This window comes from Podarcis pityusensis (assembly GCF_964106645.2).
Source record: "Podarcis pityusensis genome assembly, chromosome: 15".
Classification (NCBI taxonomy): domain Eukaryota; kingdom Metazoa; phylum Chordata; class Lepidosauria; order Squamata; family Lacertidae; genus Podarcis; species Podarcis pityusensis.
The window spans coordinates 26,541,051-26,561,844 of NC_138040.1; the positions used below are offsets into that span (position 1 = coordinate 26,541,051).

At 43.4% G+C, this 20,794-nt stretch overlaps 1 protein-coding gene and 1 long non-coding RNA gene across 11 annotated transcripts in view; one reads left to right on the forward strand and one right to left on the reverse strand.

The window, feature by feature from the left end:
• Positions 1-20,794, forward strand: part of NCAM1 (neural cell adhesion molecule 1) — a 216,359-nt gene that overhangs the window by 78,678 nt on the left and 116,887 nt on the right. The gene's annotated exons all lie outside the window — the stretch shown is intronic.
• On the reverse strand, positions 17,829-20,395 carry LOC308464617. Its single transcript, XR_013980113.1, has 2 exons — positions 19,980-20,395; positions 17,829-18,976 (listed from the first exon to the last, which is right to left on the reverse strand). It is a non-coding gene; the product is annotated as an uncharacterized lncRNA (long non-coding RNA).

The window sequence follows — 20,794 nt, forward strand, 5'->3', positions numbered from 1 at the left end:
AATAGGTACTGCTCCTGCGGGAAGGTAAACAGCGTTTCCGTGCGCTGCTCTGGTTCGTCAGAAGTGGCTTAGTCATGCTGGCCACATGACCCGGAAGCTGTATGCTGGCTCCCTCGGCCAATAAAGCGAGATGAGCGCCATAACCCTAGAGTCGGCCACGACTGGACCTAATGGTCAGGGATCCTTTATATGTCATATAAATGCCAAGAATTACATAAGTTGATGGTCATGCCATTCCCCCCCCCCCCGCCCAAGTGTGCTCTTCCTTCTCATATCTGTTTATTGTAGGCCTGCAGACTTCTGCCTATAAATGCATAACTGCACATAAATAAGATTAGTGACAGGTGCTAATGGGTTTCCTGGAGTTTGTAATTCATGTCCGTTTGGGAAATTGTGTTGTGCTCTTCTTGTGGAGGGTGGCGGGATATCTTGGATGGGCGATTTACTGCCCCAATACTGGGATATATCCTGCTGCTGATGTGACATTCTATTGATGTCCCTGAATTAATTTTCCCCTCTACCAACACGATGACTCTTTGATTCTGCTCTGCATGGCTAATCTAATAATGAAGCTCTTATTTGCGGTTCTACTGCAAAATTCACCTGTTCTTAATTCCACACCTATCTCATGATTCATACTATTTATTGCACTTTATGCTCCCTTGCTTTGATTAATTTGGTACTTAGCTTATCATAAGAAAGCTAAAGAATGAAATGCTGATCGTTACTCAGGGATGAAAAGGACATCACAGTATGCTTTAGACTTTCATCAGTGAAATACGCTCTCCTAACACATCAAAAATTGGGACAATGAAAGATATGAAATTACTGAGCTTGTATGTTTGTTAACAACATGTATAAATTAAAGAGCCCAGAAAGAACGAGATGGTGCCTGGTGTCCTTTTTCACATCCGGAGGACAACCACCTAATTATGCAGATAAGAGCGCTGAATGTGCATGCTGCTGAAGGATTCTGCAATGGGGGCATCTCACTTTAGCTCACTGGCTTATCTGATGAAAAGGGAGACTCAAGACAGATTGGAAGACACCCGTAATTAATTTATTTCTCTCTGTCAGGGGTGTTTTATCTTCCAAACAGAATTAGCATATTGATTTTGATTCATTGCTCTACACGAATCCTTTTGTAAATAAACAAAACACTGTGCATTGCTTTCATCTGCAGTAGGGCTGGGCAACATCAGCTTTTCAACACTGTGGTATACCACCAGCCAAATATCACGGTCTGGTGATATGCTGCGATGTTGAAGAAACAAGCTGCATTGGCCTCAGCCTGCGAGGCGCCGGTGAAATTGCCACAGTTCTCAGCACTGGAGCTGAAGCAGTTTCACCCCAGCTCCTAGTGGGCTGGGACAAGGCAGCTTGTTGGTACGGATGAGCGGGGGGAATCCTTGATGCGGCTCTGCCAGGGATGGGGAGGGTTCCCGATCCCCTGCAGAGTCATTGCCACAATATGTAGTGAGGCCCACTAGCATTGGCTGCCAGGGAATTAGACGGATTCATGAGATGTGATGGCTAATGGAACCTACATACAGTGGTACCTTGGGCTATATACGCTTCAGGTTACAGATGCTTCAGGTTACAGACTCCGCTAACCCAGAAATATTACCTCGGGTTAAGAACTTTGTTTCAGGATGAGAACAGAAATCGTGCTCTGGCGGCACGGCAGCAGTGGGAGGCCCCATTAGCTAAAGTGGTGCCTCAGGTTAAGAACAGTTTCAGGTTAAGAACTGACCTCCAGAACGAATTAAGTTCTTAACCCGAGGTACCACTGTATTCAGAGTCTGTTACAATGCTGTTTTTGGACAATACAGTTGAAGAGGACTGGTGTCTTCATGCTCAGCTTGTGGGCTTCTTGGAAATAGGATGCCAAGGTAGATGGACCTTTGACCTGAAACGAGAGCTGTTCTTTTGTTCTTAGGGCAAAGAGGGATTCTCTAACTCAACTAGGTTTTTTCCACATGGGCTACTGCTTTTTTGCAATACAGACTGAAAACTGTCAGTTGCCTACTTGTATATGAGCCTTCGTATACCCATGGGCTGAAACTCTTATGTTGTGAAATGTCCATCAGTATTCTAACTGTTCAGTGGGCAGCTGCAGTCAACAGTGCTGCTTCTGTTAGGGAAATGAGTGATCACTTTGATCAAAGCCTCATACTAGGACAGGAGGATGATTGTGCTGCTGTCAGGGAAACAGGGCAGAACTATTTTAGGTGTTAGGGAGTTGTTGGCTAAGGAGTCTATGAGATAGCAAGATACAAAAGTCTTGGTAGCAGTGGATGCCTTGAATGTCCAATGTTTATTATTATTATTTATTAAATTTGTAAGCTGCCCTTCGTGCGGTTCACAACATAAAAATGCAAAATAAGAAGACAAAACACATAATAAAACAAAAACCAGAACAAACCAATTAACCCCCCCCCACACACACATTTAAAAGGCTGTAGAATGTAAATCAGCCAAAGGCCTGGTTATAAAGAAATGTTTTTGCCTGGTGCCTAAAGATATGTAATGAAGGCCCACCTGGGGAGAACATTTCACAAACAGAGAGCCATCTTAGAAAAGGCCTCATCTTGTAATTCAAATTACACAGCCAGATGTTTGCCTAAATAAGTTTGGTTATAATTTTGAATCTTCAGGCTCCAGGAAGAATGCTTGGAGCTCTGAAAGAACCTCTGTCAATAGCACAGACCATGACAGGAGGTTAGAAAAACTTTCCACTCTTCCAGATTCTTATCCCAGCAACTGATTTGCTGGTCAGCTGTCTGACCAAAATAATTCATTTAATGCTAATGCAATGCCGTTGGAAGAGGTGCTCAGAATCATCCCTACAGTTTCCTTATTGGGGTGGGGTGGGGGTAGGGGGAGAGAACTACCACACAACCCATCAAATCATGCAGTAGATTAGATTCAGCAGTGGAAGGATTCCCTGCTTGAGTAAATCTAACATGATAAATTATTCCATTGTGGTTTTTTGCCATTTGGCTAGGCAATTTCTTTCATTTCTGCACAATTTTTTAGGGTCTGCAAGACCTTTCTTGTTTTTATCCTAGAACAAGTTTATATTCGGGTTAATGTAACACAGTGGTTTTAGGATGACTGCTTCACTGGGGAAAATTGGTACTTACTTCTTTTTAGGGGGTGTCAGTTGTGTCCTTTGGATTTTAGCCATAAGAAACTATTGGTGAAGTGTGCCACAAGTTTTAGTAGCTGAATGGGAAGACATCAAGATATGGATTGTAAAACAAGTTTTTTGTTTTTTGTTTAATCTTCTAAACTAAGCACTGTTTATTTTTAGCTTCTGCCACTTTGTGCCTTCCTCAGCAGGATCAGAAAGCAATTTAATCACAGTTATTAACCCTAATAAATGCTTTGCAGAGCAATCCGAGATCGGAACTATTCTCATCATCAACTTTTCCTCCTCCGTCTTTGAAAAATGAGGCCATTAACTTGCTGTTGTATATATTGAGAGCAGCATCAGAAAAGTATCCTTTCCTGGCCATTCCCGACTAGATAGTTGTTGAAATTGATTGAGTTTCTGAAATCTACCTGTAGATTTCAATCACTGGTGATTGGCATGGGAATGTGTGTGGCTGAGACCTTGGAACCCTCTTCAGATGGAGAAGGGAAAAGGGCGGGGTGTGTGATATTGGCCCCCATGATTGTGTATGAGTGTATGAGACCCTAGGCTTGATACAGAGATGCTAAGGATGCCCGGCCTTCTGGCCTTCCTTGGTTAACACAGCAGAGTCTCCTGGATTGGCTGGGGAAACCCAGCCAGATGGGCGAAGTATAAATAATAATAAATAATAATAATAATTATTATTATCCTGGATTCCAACCTCTGCCGCAAGCCTGGTTTTCCTGTTTCAATTTCAGCATTGGGCAGTTAGGGAGTTAGAGACTTGCAGTCCATCTTGCTGAAACCCTTAAGGGGTGCAGTGGATATTTGTAATGAATAGGAATAATTTTGTGTTGCTGTTCCCCGCTCGAGGAAGTAGTACATACTTTCCAACCACTTAAGGATGTGGCCCTCCAGATGTTGTTGGACTACAATTCCCACCCATCAACTCTGACCATTGGCCACTGTGGCAGACGCTGGTGCAAACAGCAGTCTAGCAGCATCTTGGCGGCCACCTCTGAGTTAGATCTTTGCAGCCAGACCATTCTGAAGTCTAAACAATAGAATAATCATATTCTTAAGTGCTTGATTTCTTCCAGCTGGAAGTTGGCAGGTGCTAGTGTGGAAAATGACATCATTCGGAGAACTGAGCTATAGCCCCATTCAAACTTTATCCATGTTTACACTGAATGCGTGGAGAAGTTGGGACAGGCAGTGTTCATGCTGGCTCTGCCCCAATCTCAATGCATTGAGCCAAATTTATGAAAAGGAGCTGCATGCAATTGGAAAGTTGTAGTCCTGCTTCCTCCTCTAAATGTTGGCTTTTCTGAGTACCCTTTATTGCTGTGCATGGTTCTAGACACTTACACCTTCATGGAGAATAAATCTCTGATAGTCAGAGACAGTGTGGCACAATTACAGATGTTGGGTTGGGTGGAGGTTGAAATAGGCTGTTGCCTACATGTCTTGCTTTGCGGCTTCCTGGAAGCATATGTCTGGACACTGGGAACTGGGATACTGGATTAGATGAACCTTTGATCTGATCCAGCATGATCCCTCCAACGTTTCTGAGGTAGCATAAGCACAAGTCATTCTGAACTAAGGCACAGGTGTGCCCATAGCTTCAGCTTGGCCCTGGCAGAATCCCTACTAGCCTCTGCTATTCTCTCTATACCTGAGATTGTGCCATATTGAGATGAACTGGCCTGTGATGCAAGGTAATGAAAGAAAGAAAAACAGGCAGGTGGAGTTTGAGATAACTCATCTTCAGTGTCAGGCACACAACACAGTGATCACTTTGTGCCTTGTACACCTGCATGGGTGTTCCTGGCAAGTAACCTGAGGAGGTGGATTGCATTCTGCATATGGAATATATAATGGACCACCATATAAGCCAGGGAAGGGGGCAAATTCCAGGCCTCTATCCACATGCCCTCCCCAAACTATAGCCTGCACTTTGGCACAATCCTCAAATTCTTCTGTCTGGATACAGTGCAGCCTTGAACTGGGATAATATCTCCTGCATGCCTGGATGGAGGTATGTAAATATAAAAACCACTCACTTTTCCGTGGCTGGAATGCAGTCTTCTGTACAAAGATAAGAGTCACATCTGTTGCTGTGCTCACTTTTTCCTCTGGTCCCACATACCAGCAGCCCCCAGAAAACTTTTTAGGAGGTAATGCAGCTGCCAGGCTGAAAAAAATATCCACCTATCATACAAACAACCTGCTTGATGTCTGGAAGTTCTTGGACAATTACATTATAATTTTTTTGGGGGGGGGTGATCAAGGACAATAAATTATGTCATCAACAGTTACTATTTCAATTGTGATGTTTTGAGCAGTTAAGGCTCAGAAGAAAATACTTTGAAAAACGAAAAACCCTTTATGTAACAAATTTTCAGTCCAAAGGATAGGGCTTATGTTGATGATAAGCCAAAACCTACAAAATGCATAATGAAAGAATATTGATGATTATGAGATCCAGTTAATTTAAGCAGACCAATAAGATTTCCTGTTCACATTGTAGACTTTCTTGGAATTGTTTGTGCCTGAGGTTCATTGGTGTGATGCCAGCTTAAGTATTTCTTGATTTCACTCCAACTACAGACAGTGAAAATATCCTAAGTCATATTTTTTCAGTTGGAAGGGTGGGAAGTGGCCTTCATTGCAACTTGTGGTGGATGCCAAATCAGGAAATCTACTCAGGTGGTTACCCACGTGGGAGGGCATTGGGCTGAAAGTGGTGGAGCCTTAAGGGGGCTGGTACCCCTTTTCCTGGTTTAGAGATTGGGAGGGAGGGAGGGTTGGAGTCTCAAACTTGTTGGCTGTTCTCCACCCCCACATCAACTCCACCGAAGAATAATAATCAGTTGAAGTAAAATTCATCTGTCATCTTTTATGGATGGGCTCCTCGTAACCTGCTATCAGCTTGGTATTTTTCATCAGCGGGCGGCAAGGTTGCTGATTGATCTGGTTGCGAGCCAGAGAATGCTTTGAAAGAGAACATTTTTATATAAAAGCATTTAAATAAACCATTTTGGGGGAGTGAAGTAGTGATACTACGTGAGGGTGTCATGGGTGGAAAATAGCACATTGTTGAAATAAACATTGAACAAAGTGAGATCATGTTCTCTGGAATGTACATTGCCAAGGTCAAGTAAAAATAGTTTCAATGTATTCTGCTGTTGGGCGAGCTGCTGTTCTGCTCAGCGGTCCTGTATGAAGCACCCCTATCTCCTGTACGCAGCTTGCAAGACTCAAAATGGGGCGAGGCTTGAAACACCATTGTCCTTCCTGTTTCTAGATGGTCTCCAGCCCACTGAGGCATCAGCCGACTTGGGGGCTAGATTGCAGGGGATCCTTTACTGGACAGTATGCTCTTTCACTTTCCGTGTCGGAGTGAAATCAGTGCTAGCTGCTGACAGAGTAAATAGGCCTTACCTGTGCTGAGGCTGAAGTTATTAAAGTTACAAGCTTCATCAACATGTTTGGTGAAACCACAAAGAGCTGAAGAGATGTTTGCAAGGTCATCATCATACAAGTGCAGCTTAGAGAAGAGAAGACACCTTCTCTCTGTTTGAGATGAATCCCTACTGGATTCCTGGCATTCCACCTTCTCTCCTGCCACAGGGCCATATGGCTGATGCAAGCCAGGTAGTTTGATGAAGATGAAGATGCAGTGCGAGTTTGAATTTTTGCACAGATGTTGCTAGGCCCCAGTAGGATTGTGGGTATTGCAGTTGGTATGACTTACAGAGTCCTCTATGGCCCAACCTGCTCCACCACAGTTAAGTGAAATTCCAAGAGGGAGTCTAAGTAGCTTTTTCAGGGTTCCACCAGAAAGATAAGGCAGAACCATTTTTCTTCCTTCATGCATGTGCCGCATTCGCCCATTAAGCAGGTCTTTCCCTCTAATTTTTGCAACATGATCAGATTATTTGAAACATAATCCCCTCCTCCAACATATCTCTATTCTGCATCTCCCCAGTATGGCTTATTTCCAATATCTCAGAGTGTGGGTCATGAGTAGGAATGGACAGATTAGACTGTTTCCATTCTGTGTTAGTTTTACGTATGCTCAATCATAAGTCCCTTCTATCCCATTTTCTGCAGATTTTTTTTTAAGTTTGGAGGAGTGAAAATCACATTTAAACGGTACTCATTTATAGACATTGTCCCCACAAAATTTGCATTTTTGTGTAAAATTCTCATTTTTGTATGCATTTTTGAATCAAAAGTGCATCACAAAATCCACAGAAGTGGGAAGTTCAGTTTGTTAAATACGTTTACATCTGTGTATAAATCTGGAAACTGCAAATTAAAATGCTTTGCTTTAAAACATAGTCCAATGAAATTTTATTTCATCCCTAGTCATGATAGTACTTGAGATCTCTTCAGCTGGAAGGAGAGGCTGGGGATTTAATTTCTGCATTCAGAACATATGCTTTATCCAGTGAGCTGTTGGCCCTCACTGAAGTCTTTGATTTCTGACTCAGGGGATAGCAGCAGCAGCAGACTGCTTCTAAACAGAGCCGGTTGTTGCCCCTTAGGAAAAAAAAAGTTTTCCAATTCTCATCTTCCCATGCTTTTACCATAAAAATGGTGTAGTCTTGAGATTCTGGGACCTTTTCAATGTCTGTTTAAAATTCTGTGCCAAGCAATTTCCTCAAACCACTCTTCATTTTGTAGCCTCTCTGCTGAAAGAGCAGTTCCCTCTTGATTTTAATAATCTGTAAGTGGGCTTTTCCTTGGTAGCTTTTGAGATACAGAAAAGCTTAAACATTTTCTTTCCCCTGTCTCTCTCTTTTCCTTTCCTTTGGTACTTGATTCTTAAGCTTTGAATTTTGGATAAACAGCTCATGTAGCGATAGCGAGAAGAATTTCTTCCACCTGTCTCCACTGCAGCCCCTTGTGTTATTATGCCACTTCCCTTGCAATAATAATAGCAATTTGCTATTGTAATTAATAGCATTTTTTAAAAAAAAGGATTTAAATGCCCTTTCTTGCTTAGTTGAAGAATTAGGCTAATTCTGCTTTGATACCACCCAGTGATCCAGTAATGGCATTAAGTTCTCAGAAGTACATCAACATTTTGCATCCATATCTAAGATATTTTGGTGAAATGGATGAAGGAAATGTATTGATTCAGGACTGAGATGAACTGGTGGGAATGTGTGGCATTACCTGTAAATTAAGCAGGTCTAACAGCTAACCTTAGGGCTTGTAACTTGTGAGTGAGGCTCTTTACAGTATATCAGAGTGAATCAAGAGAGCTCAACACTGATCAGCATGTTGCATTGTACTATTCTTGAGGATCCTCGGAAGTGTGAAAGCACTGTGCATTTGGGCTATGGAATGTGAATTTGCAGGCATGTTACGCACATCTGTATGTAATAACTTAGCCAGTAGAGTGTGAGACTCTTAATCTCAGGGTTGTGGGTTTGAGCCCCATGTTGGACAAGAATATTCCTGCATTGCAGGGGGTTGGACTAAATGACCCTGGTGGAGCCTTCCAACTCTACAATTCTGTGATTCTAATAAGTCATTGCATCACATTTGTTGCATGCATTTTTCTTCTTTGATGCAGCCTTGTAGTCTTTAAGCGCACTGAAATCATCAGCACCTGCCCCTTTTCCAAAAAATTGTGTCCAAAGTTGCTCACAACGTATAAAATGTGGGGCTGCCCTTGAAGACGACTCAGAAACTTCAACTGGTTCAAAATAATGCATCCTGATTCCTAGCTGAAGTGCCATTTGCAACTGAAACAAACCCTGTTCTATAATAGCTGCACTGATTGCCACATTTTATTTTTGCATCAGTGCTTTAAGCCCTAAACAACTTAGGTCCCAAATATGTGAGAGACCGCTTCCTTTCCTGTAGACGTTCATGAGTGTTAAGATCAGCAGAGGAGACCCTCCTGTTAATTTCACTACCCTCAGAGGTGTGGGGAATTAAAAAAAAACCTTTCTGATTTTTTTCTAATAGGTTTTATTTGTTTTTATAATTGTATATCATATTGTCATAATCTGTTTATGGTGAAGGGTGCATAAGAAAACTTCTAACTCATTTAAGTGAATAATAAATATAACAATTCAATTACCAAATCATGGACATTTGCCTGATAACACTCTTTCACTTGATGTGAGAAAATATAAGGCTAAGAAGATGTTAGAGTTCTTAAGAGTCCCGCAAGACTAGAGACATTTTTCATTGACTGAATTGGAATCTGGTGTTTTATCAGTCCTTGTAGGTCACTTAATCATCAATTTCTTTAATTTTTTAAAAAATCCAACCCATAATTATTCTATCAAAATAATGTTGAACCTCTTTCTCTGACCCATTAACATTATAGATTGCATACGGACTATTACTTTATGAAACTGAGTGCCCGGGAATTGAAGATATATGATGTTGGTTATTGGCAGTAAGTTAGAGTTAACATTCACAGTGACTTTGCAGTGCATAGATTATTACTTATGCTATTACTGACCCATAATAATGGGATGGGGAGCAATACATCTTCTCCAGAGGAGCAGCTATGCATTCTGGGCCAATAATGTAAGGCAATGTGGTCTGGCAGGAGAAACATTTTATTGGTTTACTATCGTCTGGTGCAAGGATCCTCTACTGTCTCATTGGTATACTATAGAGTTTTCACAGCTGGATCAAAGCAAAATTTGTGAAGGAATGAAGCCCAGAAATGAGAGAGGGTTCTGCCTGTTGGACTTTCTTTAGAATCAGATTCTGGGTTTTATTTTTGCCTGACTCTGCCACTGTGTAATCTTCCCCAAATTTAATTGGGTGTGATGGAGGAAGGAAGGGTTCATAGCAGGTGTATCAGGGCCTCAGTTAGGCTCCTGATGCTGTTGTGAGTGTGTGCACCAACATCTAGGTCACCGGGAACAATGGGAAATGTAGTACAGGTACCCTTGTCTCCCAGTGCCCCACTTAAACAATGTTCTTATAGTAGTGTCTAGGAGCCAATGGAAGCACTGCCATGAATGTCCCCTGCTGCCATATCTAGGTAAGCTTGGGAAAGTGTAAAGGGGGTGCAAAGGGTGTGGAGGATTCTTGAGGGAGGAGGGCCTCCAATCTGTATTGATCCCAATTTGAGATTTGGATTATGTTGCTGCTGAACATCTAAGGGTTATACAAAAAAGCTGTCGACAATCCAAATTATTTTTGGTTCAGACCACGGAGGTCTGCCCATCTTACTCAACGTTCCATTGGAAGACAGTGTTTATAAAACTGCAACATAAGTAATAATAGTTAAAGGAGAGTTATTGAAAACTGATTCTTAACAGTGATAGAGATCCCAGCATGTTACTGCTGTGAAAAAGCAGTGTTGTCTGTTGTTTATGAAGTTGGTGACAAAGACTAACTTGGGGACCTTTTCATGGTGGGCTTGTTCTGATGCAGTTGTGGCCTGTGACCCTGGATGTACAGGGGCTCTTATCTCACAGCCCACAGTCATAGGTGCTGGAAGTTGTATTCCCCCACCATTGGGAGGCCAGGTTCCCCTTCTTTTCTTTAAGGGAGGGTGAGACTCTGTTGCTGGGGCTGCTTTGTATGTGGTACAGAATCTGCCTCTTTTATGGGGTTCAGAGGGCAGTGAGACTGCCTTAGCTTCTGGGGTGCGTGTGCATTTTCAGAGGGGAGGAATACACAGGAAGGGAGGGAGGATATAGACTTCTGTAAGCTTATTTACTTGGTATTGTAACATTAACAACAACAACAATGACAACAATGTTTCAATAAACTTTACATTTTAAAAAAGGGATGTTAGTCATGTAGAATTCTCCATTATTGTGCTGTGCTGTAGCATCCTAAACAATGTACCTAAACCAGCCTCAAGAACATTATAAGAACCTGCTGGATTAGACTAACAAGACCAGAATCCTGTTTCTCAAAGCTGCCAGGCAGGAAATTATGGAAATATTCCTCTCAGGTTGTTTATCCGCAGCATCTGGTCAAAATACCTCCGAAAATGGAGTTCCCATCCAGCTGTTAGTTCCTCTGTTTCTGACTCAAGCTGTGAGTGCTGTTGCTTGTGTAGTCAAAATGCCATTGCCCACGGACAAGAGGGTGGCTTTGGCAGGCTGCTGTGCAGAAGTACAACAAGGGTTTTTGGGGGGGGCGGGATCTTCAAAGGGGGAACCACACAAAACAGCCCACCAATGACTGAGTGTACACAGTGAACATTAAAAGGTGACCTTCTCTGGGTGGGAGGAGAAACAAGACTGGAGGGAGGAGGGGGGCTGTAGTAGAGTGGCTGATCTTCTGAGCAGGAAGCACCTTCCAAACATGGCCAGCATCTTGTTTCAAGCCTTCTTGTCCTGGCCAAACGGCATTAATGTACCCATGCGCTGTGAATTTGTCTGATCCTCTTTTAAAGCCATCCAAGCCTGTACCCATCAGCACATTTGCGGCAGTGAATTCCATCCGTTAACTTCACTCCGTGTCATTCTTGTTTTGAGAATAGCTCCTTGCAATGATCGGCGGCTTCCCTGCTTACCCAAGTGGCGTGAATGCGCCAGGGATTTTTACAGTCTCCAGTGTCTTTTCACGGTTCCTTTCCAACTTATTTATGTGCTGGCCTCTCTCCCCATCCCCCACCCCGGCAACAACAACAAAAAACCCTTTGAGGCCTGCCCTGCTTTGGCAGGCTCTCCTTTCAGAAGAAACCGAAGACTGTGATTTACTGCCATGGCCCTGGTTGGCGCTGCCTTCGCCTCGCCCCTTATCAGGGTGTTCTCTCCTTTCTGCTAACATGCCACTGTGTCTACATGACTGATGGGGAGAGAAGTTCAGTTGGGTCAGCAAGGTGGCCGATGGAGTGCATGAGAGGAGGGAGGCAGGAAGGAGATTTCTTTGTCAGTAATTGAAGCGTTTCAGTTTTCAGTGTGAGGAGGCACCTCTCTTTGGGCGGGGGGGGGCAGCTCAGAGACCAGGGGTAGCAACAGCAGCTGCCCGGAAGACTCCCAAGGATAGAGGAGGGTGTTTGAAAAAGGGAGAGAGGCTGCCAGCTCTGCAAGCAAGGGGTGACATAACTGGGCTCCTGAGCCCCAGAGGGGTGCTGCAGAAAGAACTCAGCTGGTCAAGGGAGCCGTGGACTCAAAAAGGTTGAAAACCTCTGAATTACTAAATTGGCTTCTCTTGACTTTCGCTGTTTAAAAATCAGCGTAGTTCTGATTCTAGCTGACAGTCTTGCAGGGGAAAGTTTTTCAAACTTATTTGTAGAATGAAAAGTTGCTAAAACAAGAAAAGGCCATTAAAATGAGAAAGTACTGCAGAAATTCAGAAGAGGCAGATTTTGCAAATCTCTCCAGGGAAGGTAGCACCGCAAGATTTCCGCCATAGCAGTTTACATGTGGGATGGAGAGAAAGGGATTCATGTCCCTTCCCCCACACTTCTTTTTTTCACTACTGCCATCTGTTTTGTTGCTTAAGTGCTCCTCCCTTGAATCCACCATGGAACAGCACTGTGTGATGGTGTTCCAAGTGGGTTTCTATATGTGTATGGGGGGAAGCTGCCAGTTGATGGCTGCTAAGAAGATCGGTATTCTTTTTACTACCATTCTCTCCCCCCCCCCCCGAAATGGCCCTTCCCAGTTTCACTACTTGCAAATATTTGTGTGCATGTGGTGGATTTCAGATCAGCCTTAATTTTTTACAGTCTTGCAAGTAGTGTAACATGCATTCTGAGCAAATAATAATAATAATTTTATAATTTAGACCCCGCCCATCTGACTGGGTTTCCCCAGCCACTCTGGGCGGCTCCCAACAGAACACTAAAACTGAATAAAACTTCAAACATAATAATAATAATTTTATCATTTACAAATAATAAATAATCTCAGGATGCTTCCAGACATATGCTTATATTGGGATTGGGATTCCTCACATACGCAGCTTTTTTTTTTTGCAGCATTGGCACAAAGCTGTTCACGTAAAAATGTCCTTCGCTCCTTTCAATCTGAGCTTTTCCTTTCTCGGTAAAATCTGCTACATATAAAAACCACTGCCCTGTTTGTGATACCTCAATGACCTGCTTGCAAATTAAGCCACATTAGGAAGCTTCCCAGGTTGGGACTGGGGTTGACACAGCCTTCACTGTATGCTAAAAGAAAAACAAATAATTCGCTTTAAAACTAAAAGCAACTTCAGCTTGAAAACTTTTTTCTTTCCCATTTATATTTTGGGAATTGTTCTCATTTCTGCCACTCAGAAAGGCAACTCCTTCAGTCATAAAAATGCTTTATGTTAATTGCACACATACAAAATAGAGAATTGATTTGTTTTTTGTTGTTGTTCTGCAGGGCATGGCTATGAATCAAAATGCACCACTGCAAGTCAGAAGGGGCTGTTTGAATGTCTGTTTCTTGACTTTTTTTTTAAAAAAGTAATCAGTGGTAATGAGTTATCTTGCCATTGTGTGCACTGATTGCTATGGTGTTGCTGCTGCTATGGAGTTAAAACTTTATTTGGCATGAACACTGTGACCTTTGAATCACAATTGTGGCAGCCCAACACCACAGGTGTTTGTGGTATGTAAGGACCCATTTGCCGAACTTAGGTGACTCTTATGATCAACGTGTTTTCACAGGTGTTGCACACCTGTGCATTTTTGAAGTGATGTGATGTTTGCCAGCATTTCTGTTTTGAGTTCTGTTGGTTAACTGGGAGGTAGTGGAAGCGCAGAGAAGGAGAAGGCACTGGACTAGATACTCTGGCTGGGCTCTTGCCTTTGTTTTTGCTTTTACAAAGTGGGAGGAGAAGTGGAAACTTGCAAGAGTTATAGGTTATGCTTTAACATAGCCTTTTGTTCCATTCCTCCCGTTCTTTGCTTCCACTCAGATTTCTTTCTTAGCTCATCTGCCTTGGGTAGCTAAGCTTCCAGATGGTAACTTATCCCCAACTGTGATAGTGGCATGGTGGGTGATGGACAGCATATTGCCCTGATCTGCTCCTGAGATGGAGCCCGTGGGGCTCAGAGAGCTCCTAGTCAGCAACACACTCTGACAACTTCTGGGACCAGACTGAAGCTTTTCACGCCTTGACGTCCAGTACCCCCTCTCATGCTTTGCCCTCTCCTTGCAAACTGGAAAGCCAGCAGGATATAACTTGGAAAAGGAATACAGGGAAGTGAAATGTACTGAAAAATGGTGGTGTTTTCGTGCAGTAACACCTGCAAAAATCTGCAGTGTGGTGGCTGGGAAATTGAAGAAGCTGCTGACCTTCTTGTCTCGAATCATTATGTTAAGCATCTCTGGCTTGGTTCAACTATACTGATAGTCTCTGCTTAATTCACAGCTGGCAATTTAGTGTTAATGGTGCTATATCATTCAGCATCCTCAAATCATTAGGGACTAATGGAACCTGTATTTTTTTTTCATGCCTTTCCTCCTGCTACGACTCATCTGGTTACCAATTTCCAAAATGTGGCTGCCTTCCATAATTGGCTCTCCCCTTATCTCTTGATGGTTATACTGTCTTTGCTTTGCATCTTAAAGGTAAGACCCTTTCCCAGAAATGTTTTAAATAATTTAGTTTTGCAACACAATAATGAGAGCTGCACTTGACTTGCTGATTTAATCAGCTGATTAGTCAACTATATAGCTTCACTTGATAAATTGACCAGGACACCATTTTAATCTGCAAGAACAAAATGTGAGGCCCTTCTTTTTCTCACTCAGTGCCATAATAAGGAATGTTTTAAAGAGTATAGTAAAGATGGCTTCAAGTATAATGACACCCCCCCCCCGTTAATATGAGAAACATCTATCTCAAAAAGGCCTTGTCCAGCTTTCCTCTGGGGAAAACCTCTCTTTAGTGCTCAATCAGAGCAAACAGCAATTTGGGTCGATGTTTGCTCCGATTTAGAGCTAAAGAGCAAGCTTTCTTTGGGAAAGGAGCCACGCAAGTGAAAAACTGCCTAGACCTGTGCTTTCTAGGCACAGGACAAGTAGAAATGTGCATGAGCCTTAAGCAACCTGGGCTTCTACCCCCACTATTCCCTTTGTGATAAGCTGGGAGCTGACTATGCATGGCTGACAGTGCTCTGATGCATTGTGGTTTGTCAAGTTGTGTTAATGAACAGGATGTGTTGGGACACGAGGATCTTCTCTGTAATTCATCAGCAGTGGTGGTAGCCTTGTAAATTCAAATGAAGTAGGGTATACAGGGAATAAGCTGTTGGGCAAATGGATCTATTCAGATCTCTGATTTGCCTGTGTGTTCCACCAAAGGAGATGAGATGAGCCTCCTTGATTGCCAGTATTGCCATCTAGGTTGACAGCAACTTGCAAATGCAGCCTGCATAGCAGCTCTTGAAACTGTTTAATGTGTAATAAATCTATCTTCAAAGACAGTAACTATTCACATGTAAAGGTCTCATTTAACCAGAGGGTACAATAAGGAACTGAGGTCTCCAAGCCATAGACAAGATTGTCTGAGATTGTCCAGAAACATTTTCCTATTCTCCCATGCAATGAGGAATCATATGTGAAAAGGAAGTGGTGCTTCATTAATGCAGAGGCACAAAGGAAGCAGATGGATAATTTGCTGAGGAAATTCTCTCTTCTAGTTTGCTTTATGCCTCTCTGCTCTCCTTAAGCTAGCTGTGGTGGGCAACGTTTTTGCCCCTGTGGACCAAATGCTGGCAGTGGGGAGAACCTGTGCTCATTCTCTTCCTGCCCTCTCTCCTCTGACACACAGAGTCTTCTCCCCCCATTCTCTCTCACACATAGCCAGTGAGAGCCAGTGTGGTGTAGTGGTTAAGAGCAGTAGTCTCGTAATCTGGGGAACGGGTTCACGTCTCTGCTCCTCCACATGCAGCTGCTGGGTGACCTTGGGCTAGTCACACTTCTTTGAAGTCTCTCAGCCCCACTCACCTCACAGAGTGTTTGTTGTGGGGGAGGAAGGGAAAGGAGAATGTTAGCCGCTTTGAGACTCCTTAAAGGGAGTGAAAGGCAGGATATCAAATCCAAACTCTTCTTCTTCTTCTTCTTTTCCACTTTCACTCTCACCCTAAGCACTTCCCCATCTCAGGATGTAGGGGAGTAGCATGTTGAGACCCCATCATGCCTCCCCACCTCATGCCGTCTACACTTTTGTGGTGCAGTGTTCACATTTCTACATTTTTGACTGCTTCCAGTGGCAGAGACTTAATGGATAGTTGGAATTTTTTGGTGCTGCTGGAGTTTCCTTTTTTTACCCCAATATTTTTTTCTGAATTCCTATCGCATTCAATTGTCTCCAGGTAAAACTGATAACGTTAGTCTTTTTCACATTTTCCTTTCACCGGGGCAGAGCTAGCTGCTCCGGCATTAGGAGTGGCGCACATGCTGTGCACCTGGGAGCAGCGAGCGTCCCAGCGGGGCGGTGTGGCGATGTCACCCCCCCCCCACGGATGACACCCGGGGCGGGCCGCACCTACCGCATCCCCTTCCTCCGCCAGTGCCTTTCACACATTCAGTGAAAGCATAAGATTGCACACTCTGCCTCCAGTTCCTCAGCCTCAGTGTGTTCAGCAAGGCATCTGAAAGAGACTGCTCTGTACATAGAAGCCCCTTTCAGACCTTTGGTTGGTGGAGCCAGTATATGTGCAGAGGTCAAGGTTCAGGGTGCCACCCTGCTCTCCCGCTTCATGTAGTCACAGTGGAAGATGGAATGAGCAGAAGGCATTGCTGAGTTTGCTGGCAAGAAACATTTCTTTGCAGGTAGATATGGTAGAAGGAGACACAGATTTCCCCCTTATATCTTCGATGGGGCATGTGACATCTGGCTGGTCATTTAGGATAGTCGCCCACTGCCTAATCCTATTGATGCATTCATAGATCTGTTACAACATCCTATTGCTAGGCCAGCAACCTGTCATCTGTTTGACGCATATGATGAGCTGATAATTGGTACTTCATGTTTTTTGGTTTTGTGCTTGCAACATTGTCATTGTACATCCTTGCTGAGGTGCAGAGGGTGGCACTTGGGACTGTCCTACCATGCCCTCACCCCCTACCTACCATGCCCTCACCCCCAACTTCTATCTACATCCAAGCAGTTCAAAGCCTTGTACAGTGTGACTTCAATGCGGCTTTCTTCAGCACTTTTCAGAGCTCATAAATCAGCATCACAACTTGTTTGCCTGACTTGAGGGCTTTGCACTTAACCATTTTCTACCTCAGAAGGGAAAGCATAAAATTGGGGCCTGAGACTCCTCTCTCTGTGTCTGTTTATATGCATCTTGAGATATAAGGGGCAGAGAGCTCTGGGAGAAAAATGATCCGCTAGCAGTAATCACAGTGAACCTTGGAAGCCAACAAAGGGTCCAGAGAGTTCTCCTTGAAATTTCCCAATCAATCATCTGGAAATGATATTCTGCCCAGTGCATCTCCCAGCAGGCTGCCAGGAGTCACCTCTGTCTAGCTGATACTTGTAAGATGGTCGTGTTACATCTGTATGTAGAATTCTACCCATTTAGGAAATGAAATAGACTTTCAGCTTATTTCCTTGGCCAAGGAAGCCGAGGATTGAACCATCATTAGCTAAATTAAACATGGTGAAGAAGCTTGAATCTCAGGCAGTTCTACATACTCTCAAAAGTTGCTTTAGGAATAGAAAGTACAAGGAGAGAGGAATTTCTTCCAGCTACGCTTGAAGAATATACTTGCAATGAGAGTGAGAGAAAGAGATTAGAAAAAAGTTTATTCTGCATCCATTATGTCCAGGATTCACTCTGGCACTTCTTCCCAATATTGCACAGGGTCAGGGCTTGTAATCTGGAGATGCTGCCAAAATGAAATTGGGCAAGGAGAAGGCTAATCAGACTAGATGAAGCATGGCAAGGATGTTCAAGCTACCAGAAGCTTCATCTGCTCCCTAGAGACAAGTCTCTGAGACTACAGTAGAAAGTCAAGCCAGAGTCTGTTTGAGGCTTTATAGGGCAGGTAAAATCCCATTGGCCATTTGTATCACCTGACAGCTGATGAGTAAGGAGCGGCCGCACCTTTTTCCTGCCAGCTGCACTGACAACACACAACTACATAACATGCCAGGAGAACAACTCCTTCTTCTGGAAAGTGCAGTGGCTAAAGGTGTTAAGAATCTCAGTTTAAGACATCTGGGCACCATTCATACAACTTTTCTAAATTGTCTTTAAAAAAACAACATATGGTTATGTATTAACCTTTATGAACCACCGTAGGGGCCTTTTTTGCTGAAAGTTAGCACCGAAGTGAACATAATCCCCTTCTCTTCCTGCCCGCCCTTTGTAGTGACAGTTCTATCCTTGAGAAGTCAGAATTGTAAGTCCTTGCTCTGTGGATTATTTCCATCTCTGCACCACTGAACAGTAGAAGGTTGACACTTGTTTCTTGTAGCTAAGTTGAGCAGCGGTGATGAACAGATTAGATGCCCAAGATTTCAGAATGGAGATCGAAGCACAGCACGCAGTTAATAAGCCCACATCACTCACAAATATGAGCGTTAGCATATATGATTATATGTTATGAGTGTTTTGCTGCCCATTTTCACCCCCCCCCTGCAAAAAACCCCCAAGATAGCTAATTGTTACAGTTAGCGTATTATATTCTCAAAGTGCCCTGCCAAACAGATTGCAATTCCATCTGATGGGACTTGTGCTGTCGCTTCTGTAACACTTTAAAATGCTCCATCACAGGCTTGTTCTGTACACTCCCGTACACACCGTATGTGCATGGCATCTTTTACCAGAACACAATCCAGGGAAGTCTTGTCCAACTCCTATTAGCTGGGAGAACACAGCAAATGATTGCATGCAACAGATGGATCCTCTGTAGGAAAATGGCCACGCTGAATCTGAAAATAAGCAAGCAGTGGTACTCAGTGGCATTAAGTCACATTGTGATTCATTCACCTGCCCTTGAAGAATATTTGTCCAAGGTTATCCTCACAGGTATTTAGGAGGCAAGTGAAACATTTGCTGTTTATGCCATCTCTTTCCTTTGCTGTGTGAATTGAAACTGAACCCCTTAGGGTTTTGTGGGTTGCTCTTTGTGTTTTATCCCTTGCCATGTTTTCCTGGAGCCAGAGTTTGATCCGGAAAGGTGGATGATGAATTTAACAATAATGATGATATGTCCACAAGGCACAAGTATCAGCTGCTATGTCTTGGTGCTGGGAGACAGCCTGCACATGGAGCAGGGCTATGCTGCTGCCTCGGTTGGTGGATTTGCAGGTGCCATTAAGGGCATTAGAGCAGGAGATGGGCATATCTGTTTCATGCAATGCATCCACACTGAGAGAACTCATCCAGACTTCATTTCCTGCCACATTTCTAGAAACAGGTCCGTACTTTAAAGTGCCATGTCTGAGCTCCCCCCTTGCCCAGTTACTTTCCTTGCGATAACCTGCTCTTTACTACAGAATCAGAGCAAACGGCAGTCTGCAGAAAAACCTGAATTGCCATTTGTTCTGATTTAGCGTTAAAGAGTGGGTTTTCTCAGGGAAACCGTTGGGGCCTGTACCTAGAAAGCATGGGGCAAAATGCAGGTGTGGATGAGCCATTAGTTCTCCTGCACATGCCTCATTTAAATGAATAGGAGCTGTGCTAGAATAGAGAACTGTAGGGAAAAGCCTTATTCCAATATGCACAATCTATGTAAAACCATAGCCCCAAATAGCTCAGTGTTGTCTGCAAGAACTAGCAGTGGGTTCTCCAAGGTTTCAGATGGGACAGAGTTTTTCCAGCCCTACCTGGAGATGTTGGAGATTAAATTTGTGCCTTTCCTCTTGCAAAATGTGTGCCTTGTCACTGAGCTACATGCTGCGCCTCCTAAATGCCTGTTGAAATGAAACTTGCCTGGGAGGACTTCCTGATGGATTGTGCCCCATGCCAGTTAAGGGGAGGAACCTTTTAGATTTTCTGTCTCATTTTCCAAAACGTTGGCCAACTCCAAACCTGACACCAGTTCTGTAAGCATTGGGTAAATGTTTGTGGCAGTAAATTGCGGGAAGAGTGGGCGAGGATTGACAGTTTATCCTGTTGTCTCGTTGCTTGCCACAAAAGAAGATCAGCTCCTCAGCAACTCTCACATTGATTTTCTTTCTAAAATAAAGGCAGAAGCAGATCTTTGAGGATGTGTGATGAGGTCCAGGAGCTTCAGAATAACTGTTCTTTGGGGAATGAGTTCTTGGAATCAGGTTGGGTTCTCTGAGTTATTGTCTGGTTGAAAAAAGGCTTCTGAATTCCACAAAGGAATTGTGTCGGCGCCTCTCCATTTCACAGAATCTGATTGATGAATAGTTAAAAATCCCTGCAGAACAGAGACTAGTCAGTGGATTTAGTCTTGTTGTATCTACTAACCCTGCTGAGAAATGCTTTGCTGCCATCTCATGTGTCCGATTTATTTCAGTGTTGCACCTTGCATTTTCAGTACTCAGCAGCTACCGTTCAGGGAGTCTGAAATGTGTTTCCATGTCAACTAAAACAAGCTTAGGAATTGCTCATGGAAATGTTGGGTTAAGCAGGGGCAGTCAGCTAAACTGATGGATGTATCATCACCACCAACACTTGATTATTTACCCCTGGAAAGTTTCCTCATCTTTATCCCTGGCTGTCCAGTCTGAACCTGTGTATTTTACCTTTGCACTACTGCACCTGCAGTTCCTGACAGT